Source organism: Salvelinus namaycush, chromosome 7 (genome assembly GCF_016432855.1).
Source record: "Salvelinus namaycush isolate Seneca chromosome 7, SaNama_1.0, whole genome shotgun sequence".
In the NCBI taxonomy this organism is placed as follows: domain Eukaryota; kingdom Metazoa; phylum Chordata; class Actinopteri; order Salmoniformes; family Salmonidae; genus Salvelinus; species Salvelinus namaycush.
The window spans coordinates 18,556,824-18,583,649 of NC_052313.1; the positions used below are offsets into that span (position 1 = coordinate 18,556,824).

A 26,826-nucleotide genomic window follows, 5' to 3' on the forward strand; every position below is an offset into this window, starting at 1 on the left:
AGCCTAGGGGAGCAGTGGAGATTGCCTGGCAGTCTGGCAATCTATGGAGACCAAGGATGACAGAAGAATAGGTTAAGGTGAATCCATGTGTTCAAGTACATCAAGCACAACACACGGCAGCTGGGAATGGGATCCTTAGCGAGTCATTGAAGGGCAGGGGATGGTATGTTCAGCTGTGGAAGCTAATTGCAGAACCTCAAGGCTGAAGCGAGGGCCAAGGTGTGAAGTTGTAAGAGTCAAAAGGGCTCCAACATACATTATACTATACAGGGGTCATATGCACAGGTCTTGAAGGAGGTAACACATTTTCTAGCTATGTCACCAGTACATCATCACCTTGTTAACAGCTTCACACTTCCTCCACACTGTACAAACGATGACCTGACAGCTATCTTTAACAATGTGACACTTACAAATCCAAGACCTCATGCCCCTTGTCTCAGCACCTTATCAGATATTCACTCAGTCTAATTGAGAAAAACACAGGGGCTACGCATGTTTTTGTGATTGTAATGTACTAAGACTGAGTTGATGCAAACTTTACACAGAGGACGCTAATAAATAGCAGGGGAAAAAACAAAAAGCTATTCACCAAGGTTTCAATAGCATATTGTTTTTGAAAGCGCTACCAGTATCTGACATGTTGGACACATATAAACGTCATGTACCCTTTTTTTAGGAGCACTGATAGTAAATTGGATATCTTTGAATTAATTATGTGTAAAATAAACAATATCTTCTGTTTCCAACTCGTATGACGCGCCTGGTTGAAAGTTTTGTTAACAACTCATGAGGTAAATGGAGTCCCCCCTTCCATTTGTGGCCTGGAATTATTTATGTGAGAAGGCTGCAGCTATTACAATGTCAGATGGTGAGGCCCACACATTCAAGCACATTGAAGTGCCTCATGGTCAGTTGAAGGAATCCAAGAACAATTTCACAGGTTTATATTTGTCCTGAAGGATAAAAAGGAGACAATGCCACGTCAACAAGATGGGGCCTAGGGTTATGCTTACAGTAGCTGGGACTCTTGGTGACAATGGAAAGGAAAGTGACCTTGCCTTGGTGAACAACTGACAGTTGCAGTTGTCTTGCAATGATTTCACACCATGTATGATGACTTTCTCATGTCATCCAATTACCTTAAGCAATCACAACACAAAGACGTTCTAGTTTGTTCCCAAACATGTACTAGAACATAAAACTCAAAACGAACCTCCATAAAAATCATGAGAACTCCCCCTTACTAAATTCAAGAGATTTCCAATGCTCAAACATACAATATTGATATGTGTTGGATGTCCATGGAGCCTGAAACTGCCCTATAAAGGAGGGTGCTAAAATGGGCTCTGAAATGTCATAATGTCGTCATGTAGCCACCTCATCTGTTAAAGTGACACTCCAAAAAAGGAATTATAGCAAAGGGTGATGCTCTACATGCACCCTGGGTTTTTGCTCCCCTTCTCCCTCCTTATTGATAGCCTGTTGTTACAACAAGCCTGATAGGTCTGAGGTGCACACCTCTACTTCCCAAATTTTTGGAGCTAACTTACTTTCTGTCATTTCATGTCACATACATCATTTGATTAATTTTCATTGGTCAAACATACATGCTTGTAATGTTTAGATGACTACAGAGCCTGAAACCGCCCCCTGATCAAGTGGGCTTTCAATGCAGCCAATTTCTCCCCTCCTCTGTCCGCCCTGGAATAGCCTGTTGTTATAACGAGCCTGATAGGTCAAAGACGTATACACCTCTAGCCCCAAATACAGATCTTTTGAAATAAGCAGGCTAATTTATGTCACGACATGGCCCATCTCCATATAGGGCTGAGCAACACTCTTTATAAAGAGAGATGGAGACCAGGGGGAGACACAAGGCACCGGACACCTGAAGGTAGGCATATAGAGGCAGTCTGCTGAGGAGGGCAAAGATAATCATTATACGACCTAACAATACTCATAACCACACATAGCTGGTCAGTAGACTGATATTTGTCTTTGTATTTGTCTATTTCATTCTCAGTAGAGATCCTTTCCACCAAACGTATCCAAGGGGTAACCAACAACAGGTAAGAATCATAATCTTCTAAAATAAAGGTTCTATAAGCCTCCTAGTGGTTTGTGTGAAGTCTTTAAATGTGTTTCATGAAAACTATAACAGCTTGACAAATGTGTATACTAATGCAAAAATAAAGATAAAAATACCGTTATTTATTTGATTTATTCAATTTTCTTGTCTGTACTCATCAATCTAGTCAACTTGTTTATGTTGCATAATACATCTATCCTGTACAGTAATTACATGTTGTCAGTGTCATCACTACACAAGCTGTAGATTTCAGCTACAGTGGACCTAGTTACTTTTGGTCTGCTCTGAACCTCACATGTTTTGGTTTATTTCCAATGTGCTGTTGGTTTACTGACCTTTGTATTGTTCAGATAAACACTTATTAATCTAGGACTCTAAATCTGGTATCTTACTGCTGTCCTGCCTCAACCGTTGTTTTTTTTAGGCTTATATTTTAAAGTTCTATTGGTCTGCCATGACCATTATGCCATGGATGGTACAGTATACTACTCATATACAGTATATACAGTGGGGTCCAAAATTATTGACACTCGATAAAGATGAGCAAAAATTACTGTATAAAATAAATAATTTAAATACTGAGCTATTTAGTATCCTAAATAAATTCGGGAAATTATCATATTTTATACTAATATAATTGTTCAGAGAAAGAAGGCGTCGAAATTATTGACTTCCCTGTTTTCAATACCCCACCTTGTGAGAATAATGTATCTGAGCCTTTTTGTAAAATATATCACGAGTTGGGACACATTGGGGAGGATCTTCCACCATTCCTCCATACAGAATCCATCCAGAGCCTTGATATCCATCGTCTGTGCTTATGGACTGCCCTCTTCAATTCAAACCACAGGTTTTCAATAGGTTTCAAGTCTGAAGACTGAGATGGCTATTGCAAAATGTTGATTTTGTGTCCAATTAACCATTTGTTTGTGGATTTTGATGTGTGCTTGGGGTTATTGTCTTGTTGGAAGATCCACTTGCGATCAAGTTTCAGCCTCCTCCCAGAGGCAACCAGGTCTTTGCCTAAAATGTCCTTGTACTGGGTAAAGGTCATGATGCCATTGACCTTAACAAGGGCCACAGTGCCATTATCCTCACAAGGTGAGGTATTGAAAGGTATTGAAAACAGGGGTGTCAATAATTTTTACCCTGTACCTATTAGTGAAAAAAGTATTACTTAATAAAATCTCTCTCTGAACAATTATATTACTATAAAATAATATAATTTCCAAATGTTTTTGAGCATACAATATAGCTCAGTATCTGAATCTTTTATTTTATACAGTTATTTTTGCTCATCTTTATCAAAGGTGTCAATAATTTCGGACACCACAGTAATACTAATTTCACATTATACAATTTATTTAGGTCTTTGGGGTAACAGTTTTGGGACCACTGTTTTAATAATATATATTTTTTAAGTACTAAAAGGTGGAATATGCAGAAATCGCATCACCATTTCCTAGTTGATAAAATTCTAATAGTTAGCCTACTTTCAGTTTATGTGAAAAAACAGGCAAGTACAGTGTAGAGAATCATTGTACCATCTAAACCAAAAATATTGTATTTTCAACTGTTTGAAGCTGGTGTACAAAACCAAAAGTAAAAGGCGCAAAAACAATATTGAAGAATGGGAAGCATAGAAATAGCGCAAATAGAACAGATCTACCGCTTCTTAAGCCCTAATCGCACAGGACTAGTATTACTATAGAACTTCGGTTATGTAATTATTACCCCAGCATTTCCGTTTTTCCAGTGGACGAGTCGGAAGGGATTCATTTTTACCAAACTGCCCCAGTAATTCCTTTTTTTCCTCATTCAAAATGGACCATTATGACGTAAGCCTGGAGTCTCTTCCAGGCATGAAGATATTTAAAATGTCTAGGGATAGCTTAATATTGGCCTAAAGGCCTTCCGTTCTGAGAAAGTTACAATAATAATGCATATCAATAAGAGCCATGAGCTGTAACTTATGCAGACTTATAATTACATGACATATTTGACAATTCATAAATTCATTGGCACAGTATCGTCCACTTCATCTTTTAAAAGAGAAGTATGGCTCTAGGAAAGTTGATATGTGACTAAACAGATCATTCATCTGTAGGCTGAGTGCATAGCACTTTGTTTTAAGCATCAATGTTTTCCCATGTTCTTACCCAAACTGGGTGCAGCACCTGTTCAACTCTGTAATGTCACTCAAAACAGAGAGATGATGAGTCACACGGGATAAGTATCAGAGGACCTGGGAGTTTGCCGAAAAACAGTCGGTTTTTAGGGCTGGGATAAAAAAGGTGATTATTAAAACAATAATGCATGGTTGCCTTTGTCATGAACAGAATAAAATGTAAAACTATCATAATATGGTTGATATTGTAAAAAGAAAACGGTAAAGTATGAAGATCTAAATGCTTTCTTAAGTTTGAGAAATGTTTGTTATGAGAATCCTGGCATTCAACAAACCATGTCAACAGTGAGAAACCAACCACATGTACAGTGCCTTCGGAAAGTATTCAGACCCCTTGACTTTTACCACATTTTGTTACGTTACAGCCTTATTCTAAAATGGGTTAAATAAATTAAAATCCTCAGCCATCTACACACAATACCCCATAATGACAAAGCAAAGTTTTTAGAAATACCTTATTTACACAAGTATTCAGACCCTTTGATATGAGACTCGAAATTGAGCTCAGGTGCATCCGGTTTCCATTGATCATCCTTGAGATGTCTCTTCAACTTGATTGGAGTCCACCTGTGGTAAATTCAATTGATTGGACATGATTTGGAAAGTCACACACCTGTCTATACAAGGTCCCACAGTTGACAGTCTATGAAAGAATAAAAACCAAGCCATGAGCTCGAAGGAACTGTCCGTAGAGCTCCGAGACAGGATTGTGTCAAGGCAAAGACCTGGGGAAGGGTGCCAAAAAATGCATTCGGCATTAAAGGTCCCTAAGAACACAGTGGCCACCATCATTCTTAAATGGAAGAAGTTTGGAACCACCAAGACTCTTCCTAGAGCTGGCCACCCGGCCAAACTGAGCAATCGGGGGAGAAGGGCCCGATGGTCACTCTGACAGAGCTCTAGAGTTCCTCTGTGGAGAGAACCTTCCAGAAGGACAACCATCTCTGCAGCACTCCACCAATCAGGCCTTTATGGTAGAATGGCCAGACGGAAGCCACTCCTCAGTAAAAGGCACATGACAGCCCGCTTGGAGTTTTCCAAAAGGCACCTAGACTCTCAGACTATGAGAAACAAGATTCTCTGGTCTGATGAAACCAAGATTGAACTCGGGCCTGAATGCCAAGCATCATGTCTGGAGGAAACCTGTCACCATCCCTACGGTGAAGCATGGACGTGGCAGCATCATGCGGCAGGGACTGGGAGACTAGTCAGGATCAAGGAAAAGATGAACAGAGCAAAGAGCAAAGAGATCCTTGATGAAAACCTACTCCAGAACACTCAGGACCTCAGACTGGGGTGAAGGTTCACCTTCCAAAAGAACAACGACCCTAAGCACGCAGCAAAGACAACACAGGAGTGGCTTCGGGACAAGTCTCTGAATGTCCTTGAGTGGCCAAGCCACAGCCGGACTTGAACCCGATTTAACATCTCTGGAGAGACCTGAAAATAGCTGTGCAGCGACGCTCCCCATCAAACCTGACAGAGCTTGAGAGGAACTACAGGGGATAAACTCCCCAAATACAGTTGTGCCAAGCTTGTAGCGTCATACCCAAGAAGACTTGATGCTGTAATCGCTGCCAACAGTGCTTCAACTGAGCAAAGTGTCTGAATACTGATGTAAATGTGATATTTCAGTTTATTTTATTTTATACATTTGCAAAAATGTCTAAAAACCTGTTTTTGCTTTGTAAATATGGGGTATTGTGTGTAGACTGATGAAGAAAAACAACTATTTCATAAATTTTAGAATAAGGTTGTAACGTAAAAATATGGTGTATGATCTTTGTGCCTCTATAACTTTCTGACTCATCATTATTCACTATTCATTCATGATTATTTATTATCCATCCAAGTGTTCCGAAAACATATTCTATTCTTATTTACAATAAAAGTGACTCCAAAATATATTATTCACCATTCAGTTCCTATTGGGCAAAACAACCTGCAAATATTCCAACAAGTTTGTAGAGTCACAAGCTTCTTGTAGTCATTGCGTGCTAAGAATATGAGACCAAATACTCAACTTTTGACTACTTTATTTTTAAGACACTACAGTATAATTGAATTTGTCCAAATAACGTTACTTATGAAAAGAAAGCATTCAAATGGGGTGACTAGATACATAAAGTGCTTTCATTTCTAAATGGTAAAACAGATGTGTATGAATATACCCTCAAATAAAAAGGTGACATTCTGTACTTTCCAAAATGCTGGAGTAAAGCTAAAAGTATTAGCTTCACTGTCAAAATAAATACGAGTGTATGTATCTATATAAAATGCGCTGAACTTCAGATTTACATGTGGATGATTTTTCACAGATGATGATTATTTTTTACACATTTTATCTTAACTGTCCAAATAAATACAGAGGGGAGTGACATACTGTACATACATACATACATGGGCACAGATGTCAATTCAATGTCTATTCCACATTGGTTCAACGTAATTTCACTGAAATGACGTGGAAACAACGTTGATTCAACCAGTGTGTGCCAAGTGGGCAGAGGGCATTTACATACACACAAAACAACGCATACATGGTATTATTCCAACTCAAACCTGGTACTTTGTGTAAATTATGTACCTTCAGAAAGCATTCACACTCCTTAACTTTTTCGTAATGTTGTTGTGTTACAGCCTGAATTTAAAATTATTTAAATTGAGATTTTGTGTCATTGGCCTACAAACAATACCCCATAATGTCAAAATGGAATTATGTTTTTAGACATTTTTACAATTAATAAAAAACAAAAAGCTAAGATGTCTTGAGTGAATAAGAATTCAACCACTTGTTATTGCAAGCCTAAACGAGTTCAGGAATAAAAAGTTGCTTAACAAGTTACATAATAAATTGCATGGACTCACTAAATCGATTTAATCCATTTTGAATTCCGGATGAAAAAAACTATATGTGGAATAAGTCAAGGGATATGAATGCTTTCTGAAGGCAATGTATGTATTCAATGCTCTGTTCCTGCCTGCACAGATTTAAGAATGGGGGACAGTTTGATGGCAGAGTTTGGCGCCGCAGCTTCCTTTCTGCGTAAGTCAGACAAGGAGCGTATGGAATGCCAGACTAGACCCTTTGACATAAAGAGAGAGTGCTATGTGCCTGACCCTGAGGTTGAGTACGTCAAGGCCACAATCACCAGCAGAGATGGTGCTAAAGTCACCGCTGATACGGAGTTTGGAAAGGTAAATATTTTGTTGAAGAATATGACCTGGAAAATGGACACATGGAAAATCATAAGATAATTAATTTTCCTATTAGGATAACTCTATGCGCTTTATAGATTACTATAAGTATGATTCTCACAAGAGACAACAAAAAGAAGAATCCTAACTTGAGATCTCGAACATGCTTTATGTAAATCAGGCATTACATGTAAATGGATGATTTGTGACAATTCAATGTTGTGTGTAATCTCAAATTAGGATGAGAACATCTCTGCACCTTAAAAATGAAACAAAACAATTGAATTTGCTCTTCTTTCAGACTGTTACTGTGAAGGAGGACGACGTTCACCCCCAGAACCCGCCAAAGTTTGATAAAATTGAGGACATGGCGATGTTCACCTTCTTGCACGAGCCCGCTGTGCTGTTTAACCTCAAAGAGCGTTACGCAGCCTGGATGATCTACGTAAGTAAAGACCTGTCTGCTAATATCTCCATTGAATCAATCATTCATTCAAATGAATTAAACTAAATATGCATCCCCTTGTCTTTGACAGACCTACTCAGGGCTGTTCTGTGTTACTGTCAACCCATACAAGTGGCTGCCAGTGTACGATCAGTCTGTTGTCAATGCATACAGAGGCAAGAAGAGGACAGAAGCTCCTCCTCACATCTTCTCCATCTCTGACAATGCCTACCAGTACATGTTGTCAGGTAAAATATAACTTTTCCTTTTCATTTATATAAATCAAATGATATTTGGATAATGTCACATTTACTGATACTTCTCTTTCAACAGACAGGGAAAATCAGTCTGTCCTTATCACGTAAGTACATCAACCAAAGGCTATATCCATTTGAGACTATTTGAAATTAAGAGAAATTCTGAGACATCAACATTTGTATTTTAAATCCCAGTGGAGAATCCGGTGCTGGAAAGACTGTTAACACCAAGAGAGTCATCCAGTATTCCGCCAGCATTGCTGCTGTTAGCGGAAAGAAAAGTGCAGCAGAAGAAAAAAAGGTAAAAAAGAATGCAAATATTAATTATTATCGATCCAAAATTAAACATTCTTCATGGCTGGATGGACATACAGTATGTTGACAAAATCCAATATATGTTCATTACAGTATTTATTTTAATGCAGCATTTAAACACTGTGTGGTTGTTGGGTTGTAGGGGACCCTGGAGGATCAAATCATCCAGGCCAATCCTGCCCTGGAGGCTTTTGGTAATGCCAAGACCATCAGGAATGACAACTCCTCCCGATTCGTAAGTTTGGTCTTTGTTTGTTTGTCAAATATCATTCAAATCTTATCTTCTGGATTTGAATTGTATAACCATTAGCTGATGTCATGACGTTAGCCAATCTTCCTCAGGTCCATCAGCTAATCTTCCCTTTTGGGACTGTCTGTGCACCAGACCTGGGTTAAAAAGTATTTGTTCTGTTTCACATACTTTCAGTGTTTGATTGAGCCTACCAGAAATGTGTGATTTAAACTTTTAGGAGTATTCCATCAGTTCCATTACACCATGCAAGCTCAATCAAGCGCACCTAAGGTATTCAAAAAGAAAACAAATACTACTTGAATCCAGCTCTCATTAATTTACGCTATTACTATAATTTGCAGGGTAAATTCATCCGCATTCATTTTGGAGTCAGTGGGAAGCTTTCGTCTGCTGACATTGAGACTTGTGAGTACAATACTCAATTTGCCCAGGCTTGAACAGATCTCTTTGACAGGAAACACATTAATACCAAAATCACTTTCCCATACTGATCAGATCTTTTGGAGAAGTCACGTGTAACTTTCCAGCTCAAGGCTGAGAGAGACTATCACATCTTCTACCAGATCCTGTCACAAAAGAAACCAGAACTGCTGGGTGAGTATTGAATCATCAAACTGAGTAGGGTTGAGGTAATTCAGGATTAAACTGAACATTTCTGATGAAATCCAATTAAATTCGTATGGTGCAGCGAGCCCAGAGAGTGTGCTACCCCATCCCCCAGCGTAAAACCCTCAGCACAATGTAGCGTGATTTATGTTGTAACGTTTCCTTTTTTCATAAGAAAGTTGAAATTATTTAAATTCCATGCAAGTATGCAACACTGAAATTGGATTAACACAAATCAATCTCCAGCTGCAGTTTTTCAAAACTTGATTAGGACTAATTTGCCATCCTGTCTATTTATAATATAACACAATGCCAATTTTAGAATTGACCCCAATCCTAATACTGAGTGTATCTTGTTTTGACCTATACCACAGCCCAAACACAAATTAAACTGTGCTGTTCAATTCTTTTCAGAGATGCTACTCATCACCAGCAATCCCTATGACTATGCCTTCATCTCCCAAGGAGAGATTGCTGTAACTTCCATTAATGATGCAGATGAGCTAATGGCTACTGATGTGAGTACAACATGTACATACGATCATTTCCCACTTGTATCCAACTCTTTCTCCAATACAAAACAATGGCATTTTTGGAACTAGGATGCCTTTGATTTACTGGGCTTCTCCCAAGAGGAGAAGAATGGCATTTATAAGCTGACTGGTGCCATCATGCACTACGGGAACATGAAGTTCAAGAATAAGCAGCGGGAGGAGCAAGCAGAAGCAGATGGCACGGAGGTTGAGTGCTGAAGATTTAAAACCTTTCACTTCATTATGAAGTAGTATCTGAAAAATCTGAACATCAAAAAGCAGTTAGTGTGCCTCTTCCAATCATACAACTTTGCCTTTCCAGATATTGACAAAGCTGCATATCTGATGGGCCTGAACTCTGCTGACCTAGTCAAGGGGCTGTGTCATCCAAGGGTCAAAGTAGGAAATGAGTGGGTCACCAAAGGTCAGAATGTTGACCAGGTGAGTCTCAAAATAGTTTTACATTTCAAGGAGCTAATAATTCTGAGCCTAACACTTCTGTATAGGGTTGCTAATATTTTCATACCTGTAATTCCCACGTTTATGTTGAGGCTATGTTTCAGTAATTTATTTTCTCTATATTTTGTAGGTGTACTACTCCATTGTTGCACTGTCAAAGAAAATTTACGAGAACATGTTCCTCTGGATGGTGATAAGAATCAACCTTACTCTGGACACTAAGAATGCTCGCCAGCACTACATTGGTGTGCTGGACATTGCTGGCTTTGAGATCTTTGATGTGAGTGTTTGATGTAAATTTGATAAAAATGGAATCTAGAACATTACAGCAGACAAAATAAAGTAACTGTGAACTTCTATTTCAGTTCAACACCTTTGAGCAGCTGTGCATCAACTTCACTAATGAGAAGCTGCAGCAGTTCTTCAACCACCACATGTTTGTGCTGGAGCAGGAAGAGTATAAGAAAGAGGGCATCGTCTGGGAGTTCATTGACTTTGGCATGGACTTGGCTGCCTGCATTGACCTCATTGAAAGGGTTGGTGTCTTCAGTTGTGCAGTAGTTTATATGATGTATCCTAAGTAATCTTTGAGATTTCAAACATTACAAGGACAGTCTTCATAAATGTGCTTCCATTACAAATTATTCTGATATTTATTCACTATGCTTTTCCCTTAACATTAATTTATTTTCATTCATTCCTTCCACTAGCCCATGGGTATCATGTCCATCCTTGAAGAGGAGTGCATGTTCCCTAAGGCCAGTGATTCTACATTCAAAGCTAAGCTGTATGACACCCATCTGGGCAAAAATGCATGCTTCCAGAAGCCTAGGATTGTTAAGGGTAGACCAGAGGCCCATTTCTCCCTGGTTCACTATGCTGGCATTGTTGACTACAACATTGGCAACTGGCTGGTGAAGAACAAGGACCCGCTGAATGAGACTGTGGTCGGACTGTTCCAGAAGTCAAGTCTTAAGTTCCTGTCCAACCTCTTTGTGAACTATGCTGGTGCAGAAGGAGGTACTATGTGTTTATATATGCAAAGACTACAAACCACTAACATCAATACAAATAGACAAAATTGTGGTCATAATAGTATATTTGAATAGTTATTTCATTATCATACAGCACCTGAAGAAAAAGCGGCTGGAGGAAAAAAGAAGAAAGGCTCTTCCTTCCAGACTGTGTCTGCATTGCACAGGGTAAATCTGAGCTTAAATCAATATGTTTCTGATGTTTTCACATGGAAGAATATTAACAGATGTATTATATTTGTGCTATATGAGATGCCAGTATGTTGTGGATTGGCATGTTAGCATTAAATGCTGTGGTGACCCGTAAGGTACTTGGAGACTCATTCACCGATGGAAAATTCTACATTTGTCATACTCACAGGAGAACTTGGGTAAACTCATGACCAATTTGAGGTCTACTCACCCCCACTTTGTGCGTTGCATCATCCCCAACGAGACCAAGACTCCTGGGGCCATGGAGAATCCTCTGGTCATGCACCAGCTGCGCTGTAACGGTGTGCTAGAAGGCATCAGGATCTGCAGAAAGGGCTTCCCCAACAGAATCCTGTATGCTGACTTCAAACAAAGGTAAAAATAATCATCAATTTCCTTTCTAAAATAAATTCAACTGTTTAACTATTCAAATGTTCTCTTTTTTAAGATATTTGCTTTCTGATTTAAATTCAGATACCGCATCCTCAATCCAAATGCTATCCCTGAGGGTCAGTTCATGGACAACATGAAGGCAGCTGAAAAACTGTTGGGCTCTCTGGACATTGACCATACCCAGTACAGATTAGGACACACTAATGTAAGTTCTCTAAATAGATGAAAAGCAATAAAAAAGCAACCTGTTGGACCAGGATGGAAAAATAGCAGCAATATTACCAATACATCGCTATCATGGTAACCTGAACAATGCCTTTTGAAATAAGTGCTGATATACCACGGATCATGCTTACCTCATGTCATCTGTGTCTAGTCGAGATAAAAACTGAGTATACAAAACATTAAGAACCAATGGGTCAAGTCGAGGACCTGCTCTTTCCATGACAGACTGACCAGGTGAATCCCGGTGAAAGCTTTGATCCCATATTGATGTCACTTGTTAAATCCACTTTGATCAGTGCAGATGAAGGGGAGGAGACAGGTTAAAGGATGATTTTTAAGCTTTAAGAGAATTGAGACATGAATTGTGTACGTGTGCCATTCAGAGGGTGAATGGGAAAAACAAAAATGGAAGTGCCTTTGAACGGGGTATGATAGTAGGTGCTTGGCGCACCAGTTTGTTTCAATAACTACAACACTGCTGGGTTTTTCACTGTTAACAGTTTCCCGTGTGTATTAAGAATGTTCCACCACCCAAAGACATCCAGCCATCTCGTTGGAGTCAACTTGGTCCAGCATCCCTGTGGAATGCTTTCGGCACCTTGTAGAGTCCAAGCCCTGACGAATTGAGGCTATTCTGAGGGCAAAGTCGGGGGGGGGCAAGTCAATATTATGAAGGTGTTCCTTATGTTTGTTATACTCTTTGTTATAGTGCCACCATGTGGTAGATCCAGATCTAAATTAGCTACTTATAAGCAATTAAAAGCATTGTGGCCATACTGTTTTTGTATATGTTTTTAAAGACCTTGCCAAATTGTGTAACTCTTGGTCAACATGCTGGGATTGAAGTTCTAAAATCAACAGAGTGGCTGTGGATGTGACTTTTCTGGACCCCTCTTCCCAGGTTAAAGGTCCCAAAGCTTCTGCGCATGTGTGGGATTCTCTACTCACGCACAGTCTCTGCTCTACTCGTAGAGAACAGGCTACTCTGGCGAATTGTTCTTATTTAATAAAGTTAGATCAAAGCTGAATCAATGTCTGCAAGATCCCAATGACAGTATTGTACATAACAGAACTGACTATAATAGCATAGTATAACGTTACTGTAAGAAAAAAACAGCACCTAATTTCTTATGAGATTTTAGGAGGATTGTGCGAATGGTTGCATTTTTGTCTCATGTGGCCAGAATTCAACAATGCGTGCTACTAAGCAAAATATGTACTTTAGTTGAAAAAAAAGGTATGCTACAGGTTGTTAACACCATCTGCTATAAAAGTCGCTCAATCTACACGACTAGAAGATCTAAATGCATATTCCCATGAAACTGATTGAGATCAAATGAAAGGCATGCAGTTTTTGCAAAGACATTTCACCGGTAAAACTTGAAGAATTATCATTCACAATTGACAGTGAGAAATGTGAAGGGAGAGGGACAACACAAATGCAGCCCTGAAGGTAAAAAAACAGAACATGATACTGGTCTTTCCAGCGGGATCCAGGGAGGCAGGATGCGGGCAGAAAGGTGCGGTTACCTACGGATCCAAAGCCTTGGCCAAATATAATTAGCTCATTACAGGGCCAACTTGAGGTCAATTTGTGTCATTTTTGTAGAAATTGGCATGAAATCATCAATCTAAATAGAACTACCACATTTTGTAAATCTGGGGAGAACACATTCAAGTTATTTATGGTCAACTGGCATAAAAATACAATCCTGCCAAATACAAGACAATACAAGCACTACATTATGAACTTGTGTATCTTTAGGTGTTCTTCAAGGCTGGTCTCCTGGGTACCCTTGAGGAGATGAGAGACGATCGTCTCGCTCTTATTATCACTGGCCTCCAGGCCCGATCACGTGGTCTACTTGCCAGAATTGAGTTCCAGAAAATGGTTGACCGCAGGTTGGAATAAGAATAGATACAACTTCTGCAGACAATATGGTGGAGGAAGAAAACGCTGTATAATTCTATTCAATTTCACAGGGATGCCTTGCTTGTGATCCAATGGAACATTCGTGCCTTCATGGGTGTCAAGAATTGGCCCTGGATGAAGATGTACTTCAAGATCAAACCTCTGCTGAAGTCAGCAGAGACTGAGAAGGAGATGGCCAACATGAAGGAAGAATTCCTGAAGCTTAAAGAGGCTTATGCTAAATCTGAAGCCCGTAAAAAAGAGCTGGAAGAGAAGATGGTGTCCCTTATCCAAGAGAAGAATGACCTGCAGCTCGCTGTCCAAACTGTGAGTAACTTTAACTGCACTACAGTTGTTGCATTCTCATTCTTTGTCAAAATGAGCTTTTAGCTAACTAGAAAAATAGAAAAACAGAGAGAGGAGCAACATGATTTGCTAAATACATACAATCAGTGGTGCATTTGTCGATTATTTGTACTGTCCAAACACTTTGCCACCAAACAAACTTAAAATACTTATAATACTTATATATACAATATATTGACACATTGACAGCAAGAAGACACTATTGGTGATGCTGAAGAGAGATGTGAAGGTCTGATCAAAAGCAAAATCCAGCTTGAGGCCAAAGCAAAAGAGCTGACAGAAAGACTGGAGGATGAGGAGGAGATGAATTCAGAGCTAACTGCTAAGAAGAGGAAGCTGGAGGATGAGTGCTCAGAACTCAAGAAGGACATTGATGATCTGGAGCTCACTCTGGCTAAAGTGGAGAAGGAAAAGCATGCCACAGAGAACAAGGTAATAGTTTATCTTTATTCTTGTGATGTTAAAATTCCAATTAAATATTTTGGATAAAAGTGTAATGACAATGTTCTGTTTCCTTAGGTTAAAAACCTGACTGAGGAGATGGCAGCTCTGGATGAAATCATTGCCAAGCTGACCAAGGAGAAGAAGGCTCTGCAAGAGGCTCATCAACAAACGCTGGATGATCTGCAGAGTGAGGAGGACAAAGTCAACACGCTGACCAAGGCCAAAGCCAAACTGGAACAGCAAGTTGATGATGTGAGTATCAAATAGTAAATTCACAAAAAGTACAACACAATTAGTAATATCCTAAAAATACGCTACAGTAAATTGCTGACTCCGAATGTTGTTTAATATATCCTTTATCAGCTTGAAGGGTCTCTGGAGCAAGAGAAGAAGGTGAGAATGGACCTTGAGAGAGCCAAGAGAAAGCTGGAGGGAGACTTGAAGTTGACCCAGGAGAGCCTAATGGACCTGGAGAATGACAAGCAGCAGCTGGAGGAGAGAATGAAGAAGTAAGATCACAACCCACAAAATCTCATGAATAGTTATTTTACAGAAAGTGCTCAAATGTGTTATTTACTTATCAGGAAGGACTTTGAGATGAGCCAACTCAACAGCAAGATTGAGGATGAGCAGGCCATGGGTGCCCAGCTTCAGAAAAAACTGAAGGAGCTGCAGGTAATTCAAGACAATTGTTGAAACATTTCATTCTTAAAGTCACATTTGAACGAGATAAATTTAATTCCTACCATTTCAGGGCCGCATTGAGGAATTAGAGGAAGAGCTGGAGGCTGAAAGAGCTGCCCGTGCCAAGGTGGAGAAACAGAGGGCAGACTTGGCCAGAGAGCTAGAAGAGATCAGTGAGAGGCTGGAGGAGGCTGGTGGAGCCACTGCTGCCCAGATTGAGATGAACAAGAAGAGGGAGGCTGAGTTCCAGAAGGTGCGCAGAGACCTTGAAGAGGCTACCCTGCAGCATGAGGCTACAGCTGCCACTCTGAGGAAGAAAAATGCTGACAGTGTAGCTGACTTGGGAGAACAGATTGACAACCTTCAGAGAGTGAAGCAGAAGCTGGAGAAAGAAAAGAGTGAGCTCAGACTGGAGCTGGACGATGTGGTCTCCAACATGGAGCAGATTGTCAAGGCTAAGGTCAGTGGATTCATAATGACAATATACAATACCTTTCTGAGATCAGATAGATATAGCAAATGGAACTGCACATGCCACTAGGTTAGTAGATACAATCTATGAAGGTTGTGCTGTGTTATCTAAAAAAACGAATGTTTTCAGATAAACTTGGAGAAAATGTGCCGCACTCTAGAGGACCAGATGAGTGAATACAGGACGAAAGCTGAGGAAGGACAGCGTTCCATCAATGATTTTACCATGCAGAAAGCAAAGCTTCAAACTGAGAATGGTATATTAACTAAAAAACTGGACATGCATATGAACAGACAAAATGAATAACCACAATTAGTAATATAATTTAAAATTATTTGAATTGCATGAAAACAGGTGAACTTGCTAGACAGTTGGAGGAGAAAGACTCTTTGGTCTCCCAACTGACTAGAGGTAAGCAGTCCAACGTTCAGCAGATTGAAGACCTCAAGAGACAATTGGAGGAGGAAGTCAAGGTATTTATACAAAGAATGCAGTGGCACTTATCTAACTACATTCATCATCAGGCATAATTACAGATCCTTTTTTAAATTTCCTTACCAGGCAAAGAACGCGCTTGCCCATGCAGTGCAGTCTGCTCGCCATGACTCAGATCTGTTGAGGGAGCAGTATGAGGAGGAGCAGGAGGCCAAGTCTGAGCTGCAGCGTGGCATGTCCAAGGCTAATGCTGAGGTGGCTCAGTGGAGAACCAAGTATGAAACTGATGCCATCCAGAAGACTGAGGAGCTTGAGGACGCAAAGTAAGGATGTTTTATTACTTCCTCTTACTTTTCAGGCTATTGAACCTTGGCTGAATGAGCGATACACAAATGTACATGATGAATAATACATGGATTACCTATGACACAACCATTATATATTAGACAAAAAAGGCAGCTGTTCGGAAACGTGTTTCTCATCTATGTCAATCTAGGAAGAAGCTGGCTCAGCGTCTGCAGGATGCAGAGGAAGCTGTGGAAGCTGTTAATGCTAAATGTTCATCCCTGGAGAAGACTAAACACAGACTCCAGAATGAGATTGAAGATCTCATGGTGGATGTGGAGAGATCTAATGCAGCTGCTGCCTCTCTGGACAAGAAGCAAAGGAACTTTGATAAGGTAAGAAAAAAACATATGGAATACACAAGTCCTATTAGCCGTCATTATAGTACATTAGGGGCAGCAGGTAGCCTAGTGCAGTGGTTTTCAACTAGTGTGCTGCGGCACCTTTACAATGCAGAAAACCGGTAATCTCTTGCGCAAAACTATTTTAAACTAAATACCTATATTATCAGAGCTAAAGCAAAATATTTCTAGCGTTGATTAATCTTACAGGGGTACACACAAATGAATCATCATGAACTAGGAAAATATACTGAACAAAAATATAAACGCAACATGCAATAAGATTAAGATTATTAAGATTTTATAACTGAGTTACACTTCATTAAGATTTTACTGAGTTACACTTCATATAAGGAGATCAGTCAATTGAAATTAATTCATTAAGCCCTAATGGATTTCACACTACTCGGAATAGAGATATACATCTGTTGGTCACATATACTTAAATAAAAAGGTAGGGGCGTGGACCAGAAAACCAGTCAGTATGTGGTGTGACCACCATTTGCTTCATGCAGCACAACACATCTCCTTTGCATAGATTTGATCAGGCTGTTGATTGTGGCCTGTTGAATGTTGTCCCACTCCTCTTTAATTGCTTTGAGAAGTAATACAGAGCATCCCAAACATGCTCAATGGGTGACATGTCTGGTGAGTATGCAGGCCATGGAAGTCTACTGGCCACTGGGACATTTTTAGCTTCCAGGAATTGTATACAGATCCTTGCGACATGGTGCCGTGCATTAGGTCATCTATAAGTCTTTGCTAGGTAAAGCTCCGCCTTATCTCAGCTCACTGGTCACGATAACAACACTCACCCGTAGCACGCGCTCCAGCTGGTATATCTCACTGGTTATCCCCAAAGCCAACACCTCCTTTGGCCGCCTTTCCTTCCAGTTCTCTGCTGCCAATGACTGGAACAAATTGCAAAAATCGCTGAAACTGGAGACTTATATTTCCCTCACTAACTTTAAACATCAGCTATCTGAGCAGCTAACCGATCGCTGCATCTGTAAATAGCCCATCCAATCTACCTACCTCATCCCCATATTGTTATTATTTACTTTTCTGCTATTTTGCACACCAGTATTTCTACTTGCAAATCATCATCTGCACATCATCTGCACATCTATCACATAATTTGCTAAATTGTAATTACTTCGCTACTATGGCCTATTTATTGCCTTACCTCCTCATGCCATTTGCACACACTGTATATAGACTTTCTTTTTTTCTATTGTGTTATTGACTGTACGCTTGTTTATTCCATGTGTAACTTTGTGTTGTTGTTTTTGTCGCACTGCTTTGCTTTATCTTGGCCAGGTCGCAGTTGTAAATGAGAAGTTGTTCTCAACTAGCTTACCTGGTTAAATAAAGGTGAAATAAAATAATAAATAAAAATAATCATGCTGAAACATGAGGTGATGGCGGCAGATGAATGGCATGACCAATGGGCCTCAGGATCTCATCACGGTATCTCTGTGCATTTAAATTGCCATCGATAAAATGCAATTGTGTTTGTTTTCCATAGCTTATATCTGCCCATATCATAATGCCACCGCCACCATGGGGCACTCTGTTCACAACGTTGACATCAGCAAACCGCTCGCCCACATGACTCCGTCCAAGTGGTCTGTGGTTGTGAGGCTGGTTGGACAAACTGCCAAATACTCTAAAAGGACGTTAGAGGCGGCTTACGGTAGAGAAATTAACATAAAATTCTCTGACAACAGCTCTGGTGGACATTCCGGCGGTCAGCATGCCAAAAAACGTGTGCCAAAAATTTGAGATAAATTAGCATTTTTTGTGTATGGAAAATTTCTGGGATCTTTTATTTCTGCTCATGAAACATGGCACCAACACTTCACATGATGCATTTATATTTTTGTTCAGTGTAGTTAAAATAAAACCTATTTAATCTTCAATTTTTTTTGTCAGAAAATAGATGATTAGATATGGATCCGATGAGATGGAGGTCATTACACCTAAATAAATTAATAGGGAAATGTTGGCTGTGCTGCAGAATTTTTTATCCCTGCAAAGTGTCATGGTTCAAAAAAGGTTGTGCTGGCATTATCCTACATCCTACCATTGCCACCCATTGTGGCCTTGAGTAAGGCACTTAACCCCCTGACCAATTGCTTCCCCTTTGTCTCAGGGGTTTGGATTGTGAGCATAAAGACACAGTTCTGTTCTCTGTAAGTTATTGGACAATATTGTCCATCTTATCTGAACCATACTGTATACTGTATTCAAGCCACTTAAAAAAACTATGTTTTTCAGGTCTTGGCTGAGTGGAAGCAGAAGTTTGAGGAGTCTCAGACTGAGCTGGAGAGCTCCCAGAAAGAGGCCAGATCTCTCAGCACTGAGCTCTTCAAACTCAAGAACTCTTATGAGGAGTCTCTGGATCATCTGGAGAGCATGAAGAGGGAGAACAAGAACCTCCAAGGTCAGAGCATTAGCATTAATTGACCTATATAACTTAGTCAATAAAATAATGATATTTCTTAGAGATCAGTTATGCCAAACAGATTCTGATGTACAACAATGTTTTCCACAGAGGAAATTTCCGACCTGACTGAGCAGCTTGGTGAAGGGGGAAAGAGCATCCATGAGCTGGAAAAGATCCGTAAACAGCTGGAGCAGGAGAAGGCTGAGATACAGTCTGCTCTAGAGGAAGCTGAGGTGAGAACAGAAAACATTTACAGATAGGGAAAGTACCAACATTTCATTTTACGATTTTACAAACTATTGGTGGCTGTGTTCTCATAGGCCTCCCTAGAGCATGAGGAAGGCAAGATCCTGAGAGCTCAGCTGGAGTTCAATCAGGTGAAAGCTGACATTGAACGGAAGCTGGTGGAGAAGGATGAGGAAATGGAGATGAATAAGAGGAACCAGCAGAGAGTTGTGGATACCCTGCAAAGCTCCCTGGAGTCAGAGACTCGCAGCAGGAATGAAGCTCTCAGGCTGAAGAAGAAGATGGAAGGAGATCTCAATGAGATGGAGATCCAGCTCAGCCAGGCCAACAGGCAGGCATCCGAGGCCCAGAAGCAACTTAAGGGTCTCCATTCCCATCTGAAGGTATTACTTCCACACCATTGAATTAAAAACTGCTTGTGTATTCAGAAAAAGAAAAACCACACTGTTTAGTGTAGTAAATGTATATAAAGTAAATAGTAAATCTAGTAAAATCAGTAATTCTTTCTACAGGATTCTCAACTGCAGCTGGATGATGCTCTTCGTAGCAATGATGACCTGAAGGAGAACATTGCCATTGTGGAGAGACGCAACAACCTGATGCAGGCTGAACTGGATGAGCTGAGAGCCCTGGTGGAGCAGACTGAGAGAGGCCGCAAACTGGCTGAGCAGGAACTGCTGGATGTTAGTGAGAGAGTTCAGCTGCTCCACTCACAGGTAAGTCAGTAATATATAACAGTGTTCTCCTTAAAGCTGGAATCCTTAATGGGGAAACTGCCAAGTCTGTTTGCGATATTACAACAACAAAGAAGTTACTGCAAATGAAAAACACCGTTTTTTCCCTTTGGACATCATTGCAAGCACGATAAAACAGCAGAAAATGTACTGTACCATGTTGTGTGACGCTCCTCACCTCTGCTTTGTCAACAAAACAAAAACAATAACAATGGCGGTTGGACAGACAGTGCTGCCGATTCCCCTACTATGGATTCCATCTTTAAATGTCTGCTACTTGAGGTACGTAGAGGTAATATAAAAGTAATTTGTCTTATATATGTGTAGAACACCAGCCTACTGAGCCAGAAGAAGAAGCTAGAGGGCGACACATCCCAGCTTCAGAATGAAGTGGAGGAGGCTGTGCAGGAGTGTAGAAATGCTGAGGAAAAGGCCAAGAAGGCCATTACTGATGCTGCCATGATGGCAGAGGAGCTGAAGAAGGAGCAGGACACCAGTGCTCACCTAGAGCGCATGAAAAAGAACATGGAGCAGACCATCAAGGACCTGCAGCACCGCCTGGATGAAGCTGAACAAATTGCCATGAAGGGTGGCAAGAAGCAGATCCAGAAGCTGGAGGCCAGAGTAAGTGTCTAAGCTACATTCTCTTCTATTAATTCAATGTCACATGTCGTATTTCTAGTCATATTTCTAGCTTCAATATTGAAAGTAATTAGAAATGGTGCGTTAATATATTTCTAGGTGAGAGAGCTAGAGACTGAAGTGGAACTGGAGCAAAGGAGGAGCAGTGATTCTGTAAAAGGAGTCCGTAAATATGAGAGAGCATTAAAGAACTCACCTACCAGGTACATCATAAAGTTTAAGTTGAAAGTGCACTATTAACATGTTCAGAATCAAATGTAAAATGTATACTGTATTCAGTACGAATAACGTTTGTCCATTATTTTTGGGTGCAGACTGAAGAAGACCGTAAGAATTTGAGCCGTCTGCAGGACCTGGTGGACAAACTGCAGCTTAAGGTCAAATCCTACAAGAGAACTTCCGAGGAGGCTGTAAGTAGAAAACCTTCCATCATCCAACTGATGCGTCTGTAATTTTTAAATTGTTGTGTTTGCTGGAAACTTAAATCATATTTAAAAACATTCACAGGAGGAACAAGCCAATGCCAATTTGGGCAAGTTCCGTAAGATTCAGCATGAACTGGATGAGGCAGAAGAGAGGGCTGATATTGCTGAGTCTCAGGTCAACAAGATGAGAGCCAAGAGTCGTGATGCCGGATCCAAGGTCAGTGAATTTGCTGTCAATGTACAATGTTTTATAGGTTATCATTTTGCAGTTTCCTATGACAAAAGCCTCAACCTTAAATAGTTTTAACGTCTGGTATCTGGACTCTATTTAATGGTAATTTCAATTCTCGATATTCACTCATTTATTCCTGAAGAAAATAAGTAATAAATGCATAAATTGTTACTAAGTAACTATACATACATGTTGATGTTCCCCATTGTAAAATTTCAACCAGAAAACAGGGTTCTCATTATTTATCTATCCTCTCTGTCACAGAAAGGAAAGGATGAGGAGTGAGGCCAAGAGTTGTGATGCTGGCTCCCAGGTCAGTTCTTTCAATCAACATAATTACATTGGTTATAATTTGCAAACTCCCTTATGCCATGTATGATGACAGACCCAACCTCAATTGTTTTGTAAGTATAAAGGGTTGATTGCAACTAACAAGCTGATCTTCTCAGGTACCACTGTGTTAGCAATGGTTTCCTTAAAACGATACTTCCGGGAGATTACACAGAGCTCTGTGCTAACCGTGGCTGCAATGAAAGGAACACCGGAATAAACTAGCAGACTAGCTGATATTATGACGTTACGGCACCAAGCCGGCTTGATACTAGACATCGGAAATGGTCATTGTCTGTGTTCACTACTCCCGCCGAAAGAAGTAACATCAAGAACAACTAAATCTATATAGTAAAAAGTTCAACTGAGTAATGTCATATAACAACTAAACAAATATGATTAGACTAGAATATCCTGGTATTACAAGGATTTTGTTATCATATTTAATTGCAGACAATTACTTATTATGCCAAATTATGCCTACATCGAGGCTACTCTTCTGCGAAAATAAAGTTATTGAAGAACAACTTTTAATTAATTAATACATTGTAAACGAAAGTTAAATGGATTGCAGCAACATCTGTGACAGACAATCTACATATCAATATAAAATGAAGCACTTTAATTCAATATTTAATTGATTAAAGGTAAAGGTCTCCATAAAAACCATAACACTTAATAATAATGCTCATGTAGGGTTCATTAAATAATCCACAACAGCATTTTTGTCTATCATTACATTTTGGCTGTCATTTCTACTTTTTGTTGAAGATGTCATTTTCTGGCCATAGAATGCAAGGAGGACATAATTTCAAAGCTTAAAGAAAACAACAATGATTTACTGCAAGCAACACATGCTACAAATGTGGCTTTGTGAGCGCTTTTCTGGATCAGAAATTAAACAAATTATACTGACATGATGTGAGACGACACTCATATATATGGGGATTAAACATTTATGTCAACAATGAACACTCATATGCAAATAATGAGATATGTGACTAGTTAGCTAGCTATAGCCAGTCAGTAAATTCCCAATAAATGTGATGAGGCTGTCATTCAAACAGCTTATACTAGTTAGCTAACTAGCTAGCTACATTTTTGAGTTAATAAGAAATTGTTGGATGACACAAGTCACGGGGGGCCAGTACAAAAAAGTATGAATGTATGTACTTGTAAGTCGCTCTGGATAAGAGCGTCTGCTAAATGACTTAAATGTAAATGTAAATGTAAATGTATAATGAATGTTGGCTAGCTAATACACTTAGCAGAATTATCGTTTCCCATGAAGTAAACTAGCTAGTTAGCTAGAAAGTTAGCTAGCTAGACATCCATTGATGCTGCAGACAGCTAACTAGCCAAAACGTGGCTAACTAGCTTGCGACCACATGAAAATAATAAAATTAGGATATTTCTGGTGAAATGTTACAATATAGCTGGACTCGTTCTGCCAAATATACTGTGAACACAAGGTTAGCTAGCAAGCAAGCAAACAATAGCTAGCCCAAGTGTTGCTAGCTAGTAGCTAACTAGCCAAGTAACATTATACCATGATCTCTCATGGTGAAATTAATAACACATTACTTTCTCTACCACCTTTCTTTCCAATTCAGAGATTGTTTCTTTAATATAGCACAATATGCCACAGTAGGCCGGCCAACTGGCCTAATTAATGTATCCCTGTAAGAAAAGATAAACGTTTACTATTCAGTGTTATCACGATCTGCAAATAAATAAATAATCACGTATATACACACAAAATTCGAAATGTTACTATTCACTGCCAACCTAACCACGAAAACGTTCCCGTATTTTATTTAGAAGAGTAAAGTCATTAATGGATTACAGAAATTGGAAACTAAAAATTAAAAGGAGTACACCAACATGACTTTTCCATTCATACAATATGAATATGCTACATTGCCATAGTAGATTGCCGTGGTAAACAATGAAATACTTGGTTTCGGTTGTACGGAATGGTTGTTAAAAAGCAGAGTTAATTTGTTCCGATGATAATACCCACCATATCATGAAAATACTTTGGCAGCAATCAGGGCTACAAGCTAACAGGCTGACTACACCGCTCGCATCGCATGCACGAGCGTTGCAAAATAAATTTAGAAATCTATATTATTCAATTATTGCACCCACACTGCTCGCACGAGCCAACGAGCGTCTGCTTTGCCAAGGGCTAAAATAGAAGTCAGTTCTAATTGTGACGCAGATCGCGCTGCAAGTCCTGCATATCCCATCTCCTCATTGGTTTATAGAAGCAGGTACCCACGTGCCATCTCCTCATTGGTTCGTGGGGGACTGAAAGACGAACGAGGTCAGTGGAGGTAATGCACCTAATTTATGAAAGTTGCCAATCGCAATATAAAGTCAAGAAGGAGGAGAGATGACTAGAAATGATTCGGTTGACCGTTTTATGTGTGAATTAATTGTCGGACTAGAGGACCTTTTACATTTCAGGTAAAATAAGACCTCAATGTTTATATCCCAAGACAAATTAGCTAGCAACAGCAAGCTAGCCAAATAGGACAAATTAGCTAGCAAGTGTAAGCTAGCTAGCTAAATTGCCATACATGTTTAATGCTTTTCGACCTGTCCCCAAATTAATGTAATTGGTTCAGAGTTTGTTTTGATATTTTAACCTGCGTGTCGTGATCGCGTTTGGTGTGGGAGGACAAAACAAATTTATGCAAGATGGCGCACGATGGAGCACGCGCACAGTCGGTTTGGGTTCCGTGTAACACTGACATCCGCTGTAGGGAGCGAAAATTCGGTGGCCAATGATGGTTGCAATTGATATCAGTTGTGAGGATGATTTGATTGTGTATTGATGGTTTAACGATAGATTAACTTCTGTACGCCTGCCAATGCTCGTTGCAATAACCTTACTATCATTCATATAACTATAAATTGAAATATTGTGCCCTGTCATGTTTTTTTTTTATATGCAAAAGCATGATATATATGTTTCAGTGGTCACTTACAATGTGATAGATTTATTGCAATAAATACAGGACATTGTTGCTTTTTTAAATATTTGGTGAAATCTTTAATTTACTAGTAGACACAGTTAGTGTTATTCATGATGTTTATAGTGTATTCTATACACTCAAACAAGGAGCCCCATAGTTTAATATATATTTGACAATGCACAGAATATTGTAAGAATGTTTTTTTAGTGTTTACAGTAGTTTATTACATTTTAACCTTCATCGATCTTGTGTCACAGAAAGGACATGATGAAGAGTGAAGCTCTCGGATGGACCTTTCTGAAAATCTCCTGACTGTAGTGCTTTAGTTTTTTCTCTATTCTCCATGGAACATGAGCAGAATAAAGAATAAAGTCAATTTAAACATCCCCTCTGTGTATTGCTTGATTCTATTCAGACAGGAATTCTAGACTAGATTTTGGAAGAATGGAATTCACCATTATTTATTAAAGAAACGGAAACACTTACCCACACCCATGAGCAATATTATATTTTTTTGGCCTAACATTAAGGATTTGTGTGGTTTCATGGAACCCCCAGACTACAGACGGGTGTCATTTTGACCCTAGAGGCATACTGGACTTTTAAAAATCATAGCCTATATGTGGTTTATTTGATTCTGCAAAATGTTCAGGACAAGTTTGCAGATTTTTTTGCTAATTTATTAAAAATAAAGAACAGAAATAGCTTACTTACATACAGTTGAAGTCGGAAGTTTACATACACTTAGGTTGGAGTCATTAAAACTAGTTTTTCAAACACTCCACAAATGTCTTGTTAACAAACTATAGTTTTGGTAAGTCGGTTAGTAATTTTTCCAACAATTGTTTACAGACAGATTATTTAACTTATAATTCACTGTATCACAATTCCAGTGGGTCAGAAGTTTACATACACTAAGTTGACTGTGCCTTTACACAGCTTGGAAAATTCCAGAAAATGATGTCATGGCTTTAGAAGCTTCTGATAGGCTAATTGACATCATTTGAGTCAATTGGAGGTGTACCTGTGGATGTATTTCAAGGTCTACCTTCAAACTCAGTGCCTCTTTCCTTGACATCATGGGAAAATCAAAAGAAATCAGCCAAGACTTCAGAAACAAAATTGTAGAACTTCACAAGTCTGGTTCATCCTTGGGAGCAATTTCCAAATGCCTGAAGGTACCACGTTCATCTGTACAAACAATAGTACGCAAGTATAAACACCATGGGACCATGCAGCCGTCATATCGCTCAGGAAGGAGACACGTTCTGTCTCCTAGAGATGAAAGTACTTTTGTGCGAAAAGTGCAAATCAATCCCAGAACAACAGCAAAGGACCTGAAGATGCTGGAGGAAACAGGTACAAAAGTATCTATATCCACAGTAAAAAGAGTCCTATATCGACATAACCTGCAGTCTTGCAAGCCGAAGAACACCATCCCAACCGTGAAGCACGGTGGTGGAAGCATCATGTTGTGGGGGTGCTTTGCTGCACTGGTGCACTTCAAAAAATAGATGGCAACACGAGGAAGGAAAATTATGTGGATATATTGAAGCAACATCTCAAGACATCAGTCAGGAAGTTAAAGCTTGGTC

The 26,826-nt window shown here is 39.6% G+C and overlaps 1 pseudogene; it reads left to right on the forward strand.

Annotated features, from left to right (window-relative positions):
• Window positions 1-7,277: 7,277 nt before the first annotated feature.
• On the forward strand, window positions 7,278-25,509 carry LOC120051058 (annotated as a pseudogene).
• Window positions 25,510-26,826: the final 1,317 nt, after the last annotated feature.